The 9,212-nt window shown below is 36.8% G+C and overlaps 1 pseudogene; it reads right to left on the minus strand.

The window, feature by feature from the left end:
* Window positions 1–5,731: 5,731 nt before the first annotated feature.
* Window positions 5,732–9,212, minus strand: part of LOC113503540 — a 4,532-nt pseudogene continuing 1,051 nt past the window's right edge.

Below are 9,212 nucleotides of genomic sequence, written 5' to 3' on the forward strand. Positions count from 1 at the left end.
CGAAAAATGCAAACAGCGGAGTGCGTTTCCATTGCACTCGACAATTGTGGGAGTGAACCGATATATTTAGTATGTATTTACCGACCTCCAAAAATTAATAAGAGAGATAAAGCGAAACAATTTTTAGAAGAACTACGTGAAGTTTTAAGAGGAGTGCCCTTAAACAATAATTTAATAATATGTGGAGATATAAACATAAATTTGTTAAAAAATCAAGATTGCCGGGTCATGGAATATGAAACTTTACTAGCTGAATTCGGATTAATTAAATGCATAAATAAAATAACGCGTAAGGAAATTGTGAAAGGCGTTACCGTTGAATCATGTATAGACCACATTTACATTCGAGCACTAAGCGCAAATATTAATGCCGCGGTAATCCAGCAAAAAGTATCGGATCACTTTCTCGTGTCGGCTGCAGTGCAGTGGAAACGCGCTCCGTTTCCCGCGCTCGCGAATAGTGGTCGAGCTGGCAACGGAGCGGGCGCATCGCGCGCGGGCGAGCCACGCGCGCGCGGGCCCGCGCCGCGGTCAGCTGACCAACGGAGTGGGAGAACTATGCCTACCGCGCTTCGCCGCCGCGTCCTTGACAATCGATTGGTCCGTGAGCGATTATTGAACACTGATTTTAAAACATTGCTATCTATTGAATGTCCTGTTGGATTATATAATGCTTTAAAGCTACTTTTTAATAATATTTATAACGACTGCTATAAAATTGTACCTGTTAGTGTAAGCACTAGAAATAATAAAAGTTGGGTCACCGACTATTTAAAGAAAATAATAAAAGAGAGAGATAGACTGTTTAAAGTGTGGTGTAGTGATCCAAAGAACATGATTAAAAGACTAGAATATACTAAATATAGAAACAAATGTTATAAAACCATAAACAAATGTAGCAATGAATATGATAGACAGAGTATAATTAATTGTAATAAAAATATAAAAAAGATTTGGGATAGAATAAATATATTATTAGGAAATAGTAAACAATCACTAGATGCTACGATATTATCTAATATGAACTCGCTAGGAAATACGAAATGTATAACTGATAGATTTGCGACTACTTTTGACGAAGAGATACAACAAATTAAACATAGGTGTGACTGTAAGTGGCTAAGTAGAGATAGTTATGTGTATAAATCTGACAGAAATATGAGATGGCAACCAGTAAGTGATAACGATGTAAAGAAAATAATAAAAAATATGAACGCCAACAAATCACCTGGAAGCGATCTCATACGTATGTCAGACCTAAAAATGGTAGTTAACGAAGTAAGTCCTGTAATAGCAAAATTAATTAATTTGTCTGTCGAAAAACATAATTTTCCTAAAACCCTAAAAGAAGCCATAATACGGCCAATTTTTAAAAAAGGCGACCATAAGGTATGTTCTAACTACAGACCGATTGCAATTTTATCTAGCATTGATAAAATAATTGAAAAGTGTATTATATCGCAGCTTGGTGTCTATTTACGCAGTAACAACATAATAAACAAATCTCAGCACGGATTTCAAAAAGGAAAGAGCACCAGTACGTTATTGTCTAATTTTACTAACGAGATAAACAGCCATCTAAATGAAAAGAAATTTGTAGTTGCTATGTTCTTCGATTATAAAAAAGCTTTTGATACGCTAGAAACTGACACGCTAATTACTTCTCTAGAAGAATGTGGTGTGGAGAAGCCTCTGAAAGACTGGTTCAGAGACTACCTCACAGCACGTTCCTACAGAGTCAAGATAGGCGACACATTGAGTGACGAAAAAATGGTTCGATGTGGGGTACCGCAGGGCTCGGGAACCGGTCCCGTATGTTACTTAATGCATGTAAATAGCCTCTGTAATGTGCTACAACATTGTTCAGCGCACATGTACGCGGACGACCTGTGTGCCTTGCGAGCCGGTACGGACCTCGCCGAAACCTGCAGAGTTGTTCAGCAAGATGTGGACGCCGTAATTAAATGGTCCCATGACAACGGCATAATAATAAACGCAGATAAAACACAATACATCATAATACATTCACCATATTTACCAGTAAAAGAAAACCCGATACCATTATATGCTCACACTTACGACTGCTTCCACGGTAACTTTGTCAATTGTAGCTGCAAACCTATTCAGAGAGTTAAATGTGTAACTTACCTAGGGGTAAAAGTAGACGAACATTTCTCATGGATAGAACATATAAACTTTTTGTGCAATAAGCTAAGAACTATTTTAAGTAAATTTTATCACCTAAGTTTTAGAGTTCCTAGTAGTACCCTAAAAATACTATACCACTGTATGGTGGAATCTGTAGTTGATTATGCCCTTGATTGCTATGGACTTACATTCAAATCCTACATCGAAAAAATAGAAAATATCCAAATAAGATTCCTAAAGCTATTAGTAGATAAAAAAACTAAAAATAATTGTAAAGACGACTATTATAAACTATTCAAAATTTGTAAAGTATTACCGGCGAGATTAAAACATAAATTTATATTAGCAACAAACGACCATGGCGATCAGGAGCATAATTCATTATTAATAACTGTTAAAAATAATTATAACACCCGAGCGATGTCGTCTGGTAAATATACTGTACCAAAAGTTAACAATGTATATGGAGACCGAACATTAAAAAAGCGAGTTCCATATACATTGAACAATTTACCAGGCGATATCAGAGAAGAAAAAGATAAAAATAAGTTCAGTAAAAAATTAAAAAAATATTTAACTAACACATTACCTTAATATTATATACTATACTTAATTTACATACCTAGATATCTATGTATAAGAAATGTTTAACGAGATCCAACAGACAAACTATGTCAATAGTTTTGTTGGACATTGCATCAGATTTAATGTTTTTTATCATGTACCTGTTTAATAAATAAATAAATAAAATAAATAATAAAAAAACTGTTATCTCAAACCTTATACGTATTAATGACTAATAAATTTTATAACCAGCTAATATCCCACTGCGAAGAGTTACGGGTGGTTTAATAATTTAATTTAATATTCTGCTAGTATTCGTAGACAACGGCACCTACGAAAATTTGCATTTAAAGGGTTCACTGACCCAGTTTCTGTGTCTCTAGGATGAAGGTAATATTGTATTGTACTAGTCTCGCAATATGAGAAACTTACTGGCACATATTATCCTATATGAATAGTCATTGACGGGAGATTCGAAAAAAATTTCAAAAGTCCTTCCAGAGTAGAAAAAATTATACCTAAACTTATAATCCCATCAAAAACAATACTTGTCAAAAAAACACAGTCTCGCAACTCAGTTGTTCTGCGGTTAAAAAGTTGTGAGATCCATGTAATACCAAGTCGGTTATTAATTTATTCAGTCTCTACTTAAGTGACTTTCTGTCTTAATACGTCCAGTCTCTAAGACCACGATCGTGGTCCATAACAATTGAAAATCAATTTTATTGTGTCTGGAATCTCCGTACTCGAAGCATTAAGTTGTTACGTAATAATTAACAGCATCTTATAGTGACGTATATCAATATTAAAATTCTTGAACGTTTATATAAACATATCGACACTTGGCCATCGCCTGAAAACACGTGTAAATTCAATCGCCCGAAAACACATGTAAATTCAATTATTTAGTGCGATGAACCTTGGCAATAGTCTTTTGCAACTTTTTCAACGTTTAAAGCTCTAAGAAATATCACACTTTGGTGGTTTTAATACATTATAACACTCTGTGTCAGGACATAATAAACAACCGTTTATCACTTCAAGCAAGCTTACCAGAAGATAGAGAAAGTTTAATGTTTATTCATCCTATTCACAGCACGACTGCTTGAAGATGTTGTATATTGTGATCTGAATAATAATTGGACCTAGTCTAGTTGTTTGTGCATGTGAGATTTATGACTGAAAGAACTGGAGAAACAGGAATTCTAGTAGAGAGCGTGAAACACAACCTCTCGGAAGAATATTGTTGTAGTTGTGTGAAAGAGATTACGCTCCTTGCCGTGTATTCTGTCACGCTTACACATTGCAATGATTTTCGTGTGAGAGTTGTTGGTAGGCCCCAGTTCATGATGGATGTAAAAACTGTACATAGCCAATGAACTTCAGTTTTAATATCTCTGCATCAAAAATTGAGAATTTTTCTCTTGCGAATTTAAATAAAATTGTCTCAGATTTAGTGGCGTGTACGTAAGTAAGAGAAGAGTGTATAAGTAAGGGCCGGTTAGTAAGAAGATTAGGAATTTTAATTAAAAAAATAATTTTACATAATAACCACCATCGCATAAGTACATAATTATTTATTTTATCGCGTAAACCAGAAATGTCGTTGTTATGGTGTCACTTTTACCGAAAAATGACCCTACATACAAAAAATAAGCATACATCTTTGATGCGAAGCGCATCTTCGTATTTTTCCCAAACTTTTTTAGAAATCCACGGTCTAATTTTATTCCGTTAGACAAATACCCTATTTATATTTCACTACATTCTAAAACTAATTTGAAATGTAATTATAATGTTTAACATTTAAATGCATTCTGAGTGGTCATATTTTATTAGCAAGTAATAGTCTAGCACCGTGCTGGTTGCATTAATAACATAAGCACTAAGCAACAGTGGCATAAATAGAGAAAACAGCAATATTCAGTGCGAAGATAAATCATTATTATGACAGCACTGCAACAGGATCATATAAGTTTAAATACTGTTGTTATGGTGGTAAAAACACTATCACAACATAACAATGAGATTATTTTATAACTAGAGAATGACTACTCTGAATATGCTAATTTGTAGCTTGTATTATCCAATACTTAATGTTGTCGGATTCCTTATTGCTGAACTACACTTTTTGACTTGTAAAAGTGGGGCGTAATTCTCTAATACGTTGATCATTGACTTTCGTTACATTATAACAGCTCTGCAAGATGTAGGTATTGTGGAAATGAGATAGGCATTTGTTTCTTGTAAGCCACAGCATTCAGGTGAATTTGTTGTGATTGAAATACGATCAACATAACTTGGATAAAATAGAGACAGGAGGTTTACTGTGATTGAGTGTTGAATATGAATTTGTTTACTTTTTTACGTAGGTATATGGATTATTATGTGGAAAATGTATTTATTTACTGATGTAGGTACACACAAGTTTACAAAGGATACGACACGCCAGTAGAAATGTATAGAGGTACTGTTAATTTCTAAATGTGTTTTTGAATTCTGTGAATTTCTTCGAGTGCTAAGAAAATAATGTTATATTTAAACAACAAATCGAATGCGACCTTTTTTTTAAAAAAAAAACATTAGGTAGCAAAACAATAAGAGTAAGAAAATTCGTTTATGATTTCACATATTTACAAAACTTAATGTGAGATTCACAAATATTCGAGTTGGTAGGAAACATAATCAAGGGGTACAAATAGAAACGACCATCAATAATATATCCCCGAAAATAAACCCTGAGGAGATGAAATGGGGTGTAAATATTGGTACGGAAGATTGCATTCTCAGTGTAAATCAAGTTGAAAATCGGCATAAATATTCCGTTCACAACAAATAAGGTATTTTTTACTTTACAAATAAAAAACTTGCAGATCTACTTTCAACTTTATTTCTATTGAACTAGAGCTCACTTTTGAAAATATTCGTATATATGTTACTACATAGTAGGTAAATATTCTTATTTTATTATGTTATTTGGTTATGTATAAAGGTCGTAGGTACAAGTTAAACAATCGCAGGTTAGCAACGCACTCGTTTATTCACATACGGTTTGACAGATGACAGTTCGTATGACAGTTCAGAGGGCGGGAAAGGACGCGGTCACAGATACTTAACATCCCTCCCTCTATTACAAAAAGTACTTAAACTCTAAACTTAAATTAAGCAATACTAAAAATACTTCCTATAACTAATCACGGGGCGTTTTCGTAGCGATCTATTTGTCGTAATTACTTGGCTATCATGTTGTGTCTCCTGGGTGTCGGTTTCCGCTTCGTGGAACTCATCCTCGGAGTCTACAGGTCTTTCTCTTGTTTCAACATCTGCATCATTCGCTACAATTCGCTGCTCGTTCTCTGCAATCTGAGGGGAGCAATTCTCGGACTCGTCTTCCCTCACTAACAAAGAGGTACCTCCTTCGTACAATTCTGCTCTCCTCCCTCTGGCTGAGCTACCCGGAGAGAAGTTTGGTAAGTCGAGCTCGGGCTGCGGTACAGCTGTTCCTGAAGAAGCTGACGAAGGCGACGGCGGCGGCAGCGGTGTTGGAGGCGGCGACGGCGGCGGAGATGAAGATAGCCCAGACGACCCAGGTAAGTTCAACAACGCTTCTTGTTCATTATTGTTACGTGTTCCTTTATAAAGCCTCAGCTGATTTATGTGTCTTTTGTAACTTTCTGAGTTTTTAAGGTCTTTTACTAAATACAAAACTTTACCTATTCTTTTCAATATGATGCCCTTACACCATGTATAACTTGCTTTGTTAACGAATCTTTTATATAATACAATATCACTTATTTCAAAATTCTTTTCTTTATTTTTCCCTTGTTGTTTAGTTTGCATACACTGTTGATTTTTTACGTGATCGGATACAGGCGGTGACGAGGGAGCCGATGACTTCGGATTGATTAAGTCTAAACGCGACCTTAACTTGTGACCAAAAACCAACTGAGCAGGGGATAACCCAGTAGTAGTGTGAACTGAATTACGGTAATCCATCAGATATTTTAGCAATCTTACCGATGAGTCTTTCGCGTTATGGCTCGACATAAGACATGATTTTATTCCTTTTTTTACTACTTTGACAAAACTTTCGGCTTGGCCGTTACTCGGTGGGTGATACACCGGTGAAGTCATGTGAGAAATTCCATTAGTCGCGCAAAATAGTTCAAATTCACGTGAACAGAAAGCTGTGCCATTATCACTCACTATTGTTTTCGGAACTCCAAATCGTGACATAAACTCGCATAGCTTTACTATGACTGCAGCCGTAGACGTAGCCGTATTCATATTGAATACCTCCACCCACTTGGTATGCGCGTCAACCGCTACTAAATACACACAACCTTTTATCGGACCAAGAAAGTCTATATGAATTCTGTGAAAAGGACATGGTGGAAATTCCCAATGGACCAGCGGGGCTCGCGGTGGCGAAGGTCGCAGCTGAATACATACTTCGCATGAAGATATCATTGTTTCTACAGCTTGATCGATTCCCGGAAACCAAAATCTAGATCTAGCTTCGGCCTTTGTTTTAACTATCCCTAAATGTGAAGCATGTAACTCTTTAAGAATTATTTGATATAAGCTAGTAGGTATAACCACCTTGTGACCTCTCATTACGCACCCATTCTCAAAAGATAACTGTGTTCTACACATGTGATACGGCTTTAACCTTAAGTCGTTTACTTTCGGCGGCCATCCATTCGAAATAAAGTCTATCACTTGCCTTAACACTACATCACCCCTTGTTTCCTCGCGCAATTTCTCTAATGTCACGGGCATGCTTCCATCTACAACAAAACATACATAAGTCGCGCGGTCATATGCAACCTCGCAGTCGCAACACTTACATTCCTCGGTGCACGCACACGCATGCATCGCTCGCGGCAGGCTCGCGCGGGACAAATAGTCCGCACTATTATCAGCGCTGCGCACGTATTCTATTTTATAGTTATAACTACTTAAGAACAACGCGTAACGTTGCAATCTATTTGCTGACATCTCTGGAATTCCCCTATCAGCCCCAAAAATAGATAAAAGGGGCTTGTGATCCGTTCGTAAAATGAATGGTTCAGATCTGCCATACAAATATTGATGAAATCGTCGCACTCCGTAAATAATGGCGGTTGCTTCCTTTTGTATTTGCGCGTAACGCTTTTCCGCCGAATTTAAGGTACGCGACACAAATGAAATCGGTCTTTCGACACCGTCTAAGCCTACTTGTGAGAGGACTGCTCCCAACCCACTCGGAGAAGCGTCAACCGTTAATATTATCCGGGCGTTCGGGTCGAAATGAGCGAGGACTTGCTCTGATGTCATTACTTGTTTTATTGTTTTAAACGCCTTATCATGATTATCAGTCCATCCCCACTTAGAGCCCTTTTTTAATAAATCGTATAAAGGACTGAGAATAGTGGACGCATTTGGTACAAAGTTCCTGTAGTAGTTGATCAGTCCCAAGAAAGATTGTAACTGATTAATATTTGAGGGGACTGGTGCTTCTAACATGGCCTTAATTTTTTCAGGAGCTTTTTTTAACCCGTCCTTAGTAATAATATAACCTAAATAACTGACTTTGTCCTGGAAAAAACTACATTTTTCTTTTTGTAATGTCAATCCCGCGTCCTCTAAACGCTTTAAAACGGAGTTCAATTTTTGTACATGTTCCTGCTTGTCACGACCCGTTATCAAAATATCATCAAGTAGACACAACACTCCATCCAACCCAGATAGCAAGCTCTCGATCGCGCGTTGGAAAATGGACGGCGCGCTGGCTAACCCGAATACTAGACGCGTAAATCTATATAATCCACGGTTCGTATTTATACACGTCAAGTTTTTAGAATCGTTATGTAAAACGAATTGGTTATAAGCCATTGATAAATCGAGCTTACTAAACTGCTGGCCTCCATGGATTTTTGAAAATAACTCGCTAGTCGTGGGGAGTGGATATTGTTCTATTAATAATTGTTTATTTATACGTATAGAGTAATCTGCGCACAATCTGACTGTCCCATTCCGTTTTAAAACCGGAACTATCGGTGAAGCATATTCCGAATATTCTACAGGTTCAAGAATACCTAAATCGACCAATCTATTGATTTCTTTCTCGACCTTATCTCGTAAAGCAAATGCTACCGGGCGTGCCTTACAGAAAACCGGCTTAGCGTCTTTTTTAACAATAATTTGATTTCGTATTTATTAAAAGTTCCTAATTTATCTGAAAATAACCTCGATATTGCATTTGTAAATCCTTGATGGGCACATCTGAATCGGTGCAGTAATTAACCGGAATCAAATGTAAGCTGAACAAAGATATAAAATCTCTACCAAGTAGCGGGGGCCTCCGTCACGAATTACGTAAATAACCAAATAGTGTGTTTGGTCCGCGTAGCTTATCGGTAACCGCATTGTACCTACACACACTATTTTGCCCCCGTTGTACGTCCTCAGCTGTTTACCAGTATTTGATAATGGCACATCTTTGAAATAACTTTTGT

The sequence above is a fragment of the Trichoplusia ni genome, chromosome 19 (assembly GCF_003590095.1).
Source record: "Trichoplusia ni isolate ovarian cell line Hi5 chromosome 19, tn1, whole genome shotgun sequence".
NCBI lineage: Eukaryota > Metazoa > Arthropoda > Insecta > Lepidoptera > Noctuidae > Trichoplusia > Trichoplusia ni.